The sequence below is a fragment of the Petaurus breviceps genome, unplaced genomic scaffold (genome assembly GCF_028583685.1).
Source record: "Petaurus breviceps papuanus isolate PSGF00001 unplaced genomic scaffold, PetGlider_PUasm1.0 40, whole genome shotgun sequence".
Classification (NCBI taxonomy): domain Eukaryota; kingdom Metazoa; phylum Chordata; class Mammalia; order Diprotodontia; family Petauridae; genus Petaurus; species Petaurus breviceps.
Window position 1 is genome coordinate 9,957,474 of NW_027186315.1, and position 5,854 is coordinate 9,963,327.

Here is a 5,854-nt window from a genome sequence, read left to right on the forward strand (position 1 = left end):
CTGAAGATCATGCCTGTTCAGAAACAAACTAGAGCTGGACAACGTACCAGGTTCAAGGCTTTTGTGGCCATTGGTGACTACAATGGCCATGTTGGTCTGGGTGTCAAGTGCTCCAAGGAAGTGGCCACAGCTATTCGAGGTGCTATCATTCTGGCCAAGCTGTCCATCGTTCCTGTGAGACGTGGCTACTGGGGGAACAAGATTGGCAAGCCTCACAGAGTACCCTGCAAGGTCACTGGGCGATGTGGGTCGGTTCTGGTGCGCCTGATCCCCACCCCTAGAGGTACTGGCATTGTCTCAGCTCCTGTGCCTAAAAAGCTGCTGATGATGGCTGGAATTGATGACTGCTACACTTCTGCAAGAGGCTGTACTGCCACTCTGGGCAATTTCGCTAAAGCTACCTTTGATGCCATCTCCAAAACATACAGCTATCTAACCCCAGACCTGTGGAAGGAGACTGTGTTCACTAAGTCTCCTTATCAGGAATTCACCGACCATCTTGTGAAGACTCACACTCGAGTATCTGTCCAGAGGACCCAGGCAGCTGCTGTGGCAACCACGTAGATGGTTTTTTATAAACAAATAAATTGAACTTTGCCTGCTAAAATAAATAAATAAATAATTTGAGTACAACAGCACTTGTTTAATTATTGATTTAACATCTATCAAAATTTTAAGGTGATTTATACTTAAAAGATGATATATTTTAAGGAAAATTAGAAAGGAACAGCTATTTTGGCATTTATGTTCTCTAGTAGACAACAATTTTATAGTCAAAAAAGTGATTGAAATGTGAAAAGAATCCATGATTCTGCTGTGTTTATTATATTTTGTTGCAAAAACTTTCTCAAGAAAGTAAATCTTTGCTTAAAGACTTTCTTACTACAAGGTGTTTCCCATGCACATGTTAAAAGCCTACAGGATTCCTTAAAAATTATATGGACAAGTGGTAAATACACATACAGACACAAATCACAGTCTTTCCTTAGAATTTCTCTCATTCTATATTTTTTCTCAAGTCTCTTTTATCTGTATCTTTGCTTATTGGCTCAGTCAACTGGAAGTGAGTTCTTGTTATGCATCGGTCATTAGTACTTGGGATACATGAAAGAGCAAGATTTTGTCTATGCTTTCCCGGAGCTCCCAATCGGAGAGGGGAAATCTGTGTACGAGGAGCCAGAGAAAATCACAAGGTGGAAGTCAGTGGATAAGAAGCATTGGGAAGGTAAGACTTTAGCTTATATGTGAAGGAAGCCAAGGGAAATAGGGATGTGGAGATGAGCAGAGAGTAGAGGACGGACCCAAGCATGGTGAAGCTTGTGTAAGGAACAAAAAGACACCAGAGTTACAAAAATATGTAGTGGGGTTTAAAGTGTAAATTTAAAGAAAATTGGAAAGGTTGGAAGGGCTGTCTAGGCTGAACAGAGGGTTTGGCATGTTACATTTACTTGAAGGTCAGATTTATTGAATAATCTGTAGATAATTTTTTTATCTCTTTTGTTTAGTTTGTTTCCTTTCTTTTTTATTCATTTTGTTATGCTTTTCCTTGCCAAATATTTTGTGACCTATTGTGACATCTCTCCTACACACAACTTACTATTTTTTAAAACCATGATTCTGATAGTGTACATCTTAGGGTCTTTGTACCATGTATAGCAGTAAGAATTACCAATTCCATCCTATGAACCCAAATTTCACAGCCTTTAAAACTGGGTTGTTTATATGTGTGTGTGTACTTGGGCATATTCTTTAGTGGCAGAGTTCTAGTTACTCCATCATTTCATGTGTGTCACTAAAATGTGGTCAGCAAGACAAAAAAAAATATTTTTTCTTGTTTCTAATGGTGACTTAGAAGAAGGAAACACAATTATATAAAATACACAATCCCATGGTTGATTAACATATATTCCCTTGCACCCAGGGGAGAAATTGTTATAATATCTGAAATGGTAGCATAGAAATTTAATATACTGAGTGATATTTCATAGTTAAAATGTTGACTAATAAACAAGAGTTTATTATATATGATATTGATATCTCTGTTTAAGTCTTGTTGACACTAAAATAACTTAGCAGACAAATACAAATATGTCTAAATAATGATTTATCACCATTCTATTAGCCATAAAGTTCATGGGATATGTGAATTGACACATTCAATTTATTTTAACAGATATATTTCAGAGAATTAGAGGACATTGTTAAAAGGGGTTTCTGTTAAGATAGTTAAGAAGATTTATGTGATAATGATATTGATCTTTCTAATGCTAATGTGGTAAATTCAGTTATGAGAGCACATTATAAAAGTCCGGAAAAAGTCATCTGCTTACTAAGATAATAAAAATTCTTCCTTGGTGGAATGAAAATGTGATGCATACATTAACGATGAAATAAAAAGCTCTAAATAAAGTGATTAGGTCACATTTGATGAAAGTTTCAGTGGAATATGAAAAAAAACTGATTGCATGGTCTAAAAGACTGAAAAGGTGAAATTTATATATATATATATTAAAATATGAAAATATCATTAGTTGAGCAAAACCTATAAAATGTATGTGGGGAGCATGGATGTGTTTAGAAACTAAACTTGTGATGTTAGTGGCTTAAGCAATTTCCAGGAGCTGTAACTCCCCTTATGAATGCATGTAAGCAAATTCTCTCCAATTTATAGTCTTAGATACTTTGCTCAGGGTAACCTAACTAATTTGCATGGGAAGCAAGAATTATCCCAGTTATTCCTGACTTGTAGACCAGTTCTCTATCAACTACACTGTGCTTTCTCTCTGATATGTAAATACGCGTGCGTGTGTGTATGTATCTATCTCTGTCTCTGCATGTGTGTGTATATATATATACATACATTATTTCTAATGTTTCAAAACACTATATTGATTTTCTCAAAAACTCTGACATAGCTACTATTATTTTCTCCCTTTTACAGAAAAGGAAACGGGTTCTAAGAGAGCTATAATGATTTTCTCAGGTTCATACATATGCCAAGTGTCTGACACATGATTCAAATTCAGGTCTTCTTCACTCTAAGTCAAGCACTCTATTGAGCATTTTCTGATTTTCTAAACATAGACATCATTTAATAATTTTATATGGAATTGGAAAAACATTTAAATGTGCATTAATTGCTATGAGTCAATAGACTGAGTTCTACATTAATACTCTGCAAAGCATCAGAACAGTGAAGATTCTTAAGGTGCAGAATGTTACTCTATAAAGGAGGTAGTCAGGGAAAAGAAGAAAGGATAAGAAAACATAGATGTATTTCTGTTTAGATCTTTTAAAGGAATTAGCTGTTCCAATGAGAACACAGATAAATTGAGCATTTAATTAGCAGCTGTTACATATTGGATATATTTTCTGCATTTAGATGTAGAATTAATCCTAAGAAAAATCAATATTTAGTTCTTAATGACAAAATAACACTTTTTGGCTTTCTTAAATGCTGCTTACCCAGGATGTGATTCTGGACTTACAAACAATAATTTTGGAGTTGAATAAAGAAGGTGGGAAGTTGTTAATACCTAGACAATGGAGGCAAAGTAGTGCTATGTTGTGATACCAGATCTGAAATCAAAAGACAATTTATTCATGATTTACTACGAAGATATGTGAGTCTCAGAAAGTCCTTTAATTATTGGAAAGTATAACCCAACCTCTAAAATGGGGTAATAATACTTTCTGTGAATCTTATATGACTGCTATGAAAATCAATTAATAAGGTGTGAAAGTACTTTTAAAAGTTCAAACAAAAATGTGATTAAATAGTATTTTCCAGTGTACAGGAAAGACTTGGTCTGCTTCAGTATCTCAGAGAAGAGATTCTTGTGGAAGAATTATTTTTCTTTTTTTGTTGGTCTTATTTCATGTGACTATAAATATATAGCACATATAAACTAAACAAATATGTAACAGTCTTATCATAAGTATGTGTGCACATACACATATGAGAGAGAGAAAGACAGAGACACAGAGAGGACATTTATAAAGTGCTTGCTATGTGCCAGGCACTGTGCTTAGCATTTTAAAATTATTAACACAATTGATCTTCATAACAGTCTTGAGAGGTATGTGTTATTATTATCTTAATTTTATAAATGAGGAAAATGGGGCAAACAGATTAATTGACTTGCCCACTCAGATAGTAAGTACCTGAGGTTGGATTTGAACTCAGGTCTTCCTGACTCCAAGCCAGAGCTCTATCCACTGTTCACATAGTTCATTCTTTAGTGAGTGATAAAAAATCTTGGTTTAGACCTAACAGGTTTTTTTTTTCATTTTCATCTGAAGCAAGATTTTTTTGGTTATTGTTCATTAATAGTAACTTCAAGTAACACTGAACGTCATAGGATAATAATTATATGAATGGATGATTTACATCATATTATAAATATATCTTATTGTCTTGCTGAGGATGAAGGAATTAGGTAGAGTGATATGCTGTTTTATTAATAGATAAGTGATTAAAATAACTGATGGACTATTTTAAAAATATGAATTTCAATGTAAAGTTTTTGAAAGATTAAAAATGCTAAAATGTATTAAATAATATAAAGGAAATGTGGGTATACAAAAAGGGAATGACCCAATCTAGATCCATAAAATTATCATTACAAGAAATGTTACTTAGGCAAAGTTTTTGTTCCCTGTAAAGCAATTAACCAAAAATATAGTGTCATTTTTCAGTTTGTTAGAAGTGCAGGAATTAATTAACACAACAGAAGCAGTGTACCTGCTTATTTCAATCCCTCCCCCAGTGGAATTTCGAGCTAGGTGATTCATGCACAGTAGATGGCAGGCATAACCTTCAATTGATAAGAAAATCCATGGTTTCAGGATAGGTAACTAAATTGACATTTCTGAACAGTGTCTATAGTTCTTGGTACTTACAAATAAATTCTCTTATGATAAATGTGCCATGATTATTTAGATTGATAAAGATAAATTCTTTTTTGAAAATTTTTATACATTATAGACCTAGCTCACCCTTCTAAGGGTTCATTATTTCTCCAAATGGGCTTGTATAATAAGAATTTTTTCCTCCATTTTTACATTGTCCCTTTTTCTAATTAACAATTCAATAAATTCAATTTTGTAATCATTAAGAAAATTTCTTGATATTGTCTAGAAACATCAAAATGTTACATTTCTCCTTTTTTAGCCTCCTTGGTTTTATCATGTAAAGTACATTTGAAGTTCAATATCTATGTAAAGGAAATTAGAGGAAAGAAAACATACATGGGATTTTGAAGAGGAATAAAGTCCTGAGATGTACATGATGATTTTTGTGACAATAAAATAAAAATATTTTATCTTTCAGGACTAATTTTCCTCAGTATTTGGGGGAAATCTAATATATGTAATACTTTGTATTTACCATATATATATACACACACACACACATATATATATATACATATATACACACAGAATATGATAAATATATTTGTTAAGATAAACAAAACTGAAATCCCAAACTTGCTCATTCTACTTTACAATCTTATTTTTCCTTGTCTTCTCACAGTCTCTGGTGTTCTCATCATTAATTAATTAAAAGGTTAGGAATGAGAGATGTTGAAAATAGACAAATTAATTTACCAAATAGACATCAAAAAAAGTGAGAATCTTAAATACTGGATCATAATTTGACAGGAAATTTTATAGTAAATACCATATTTAATTGACAAGTGACATAAAACGTATATGGAAGAGTAAGTAATATCAGAGACCTTTACTTTCAAAGTAGCCTTATATCACCACACTGTGTCATAAGCTCCATTCTATTTCCAGCCATACTGAAAAGTGCTCAGCTTTGTCAGTAAAGTATATTGCTATAGAATTC

At 33.0% G+C, this 5,854-nt stretch overlaps 1 pseudogene; it reads left to right on the forward strand.

Moving 5' to 3' along the window:
• Nucleotides 1–607, forward strand: LOC138170897 (small ribosomal subunit protein uS5 pseudogene; annotated as a pseudogene).
• Nucleotides 608–5,854: the final 5,247 nt, after the last annotated feature.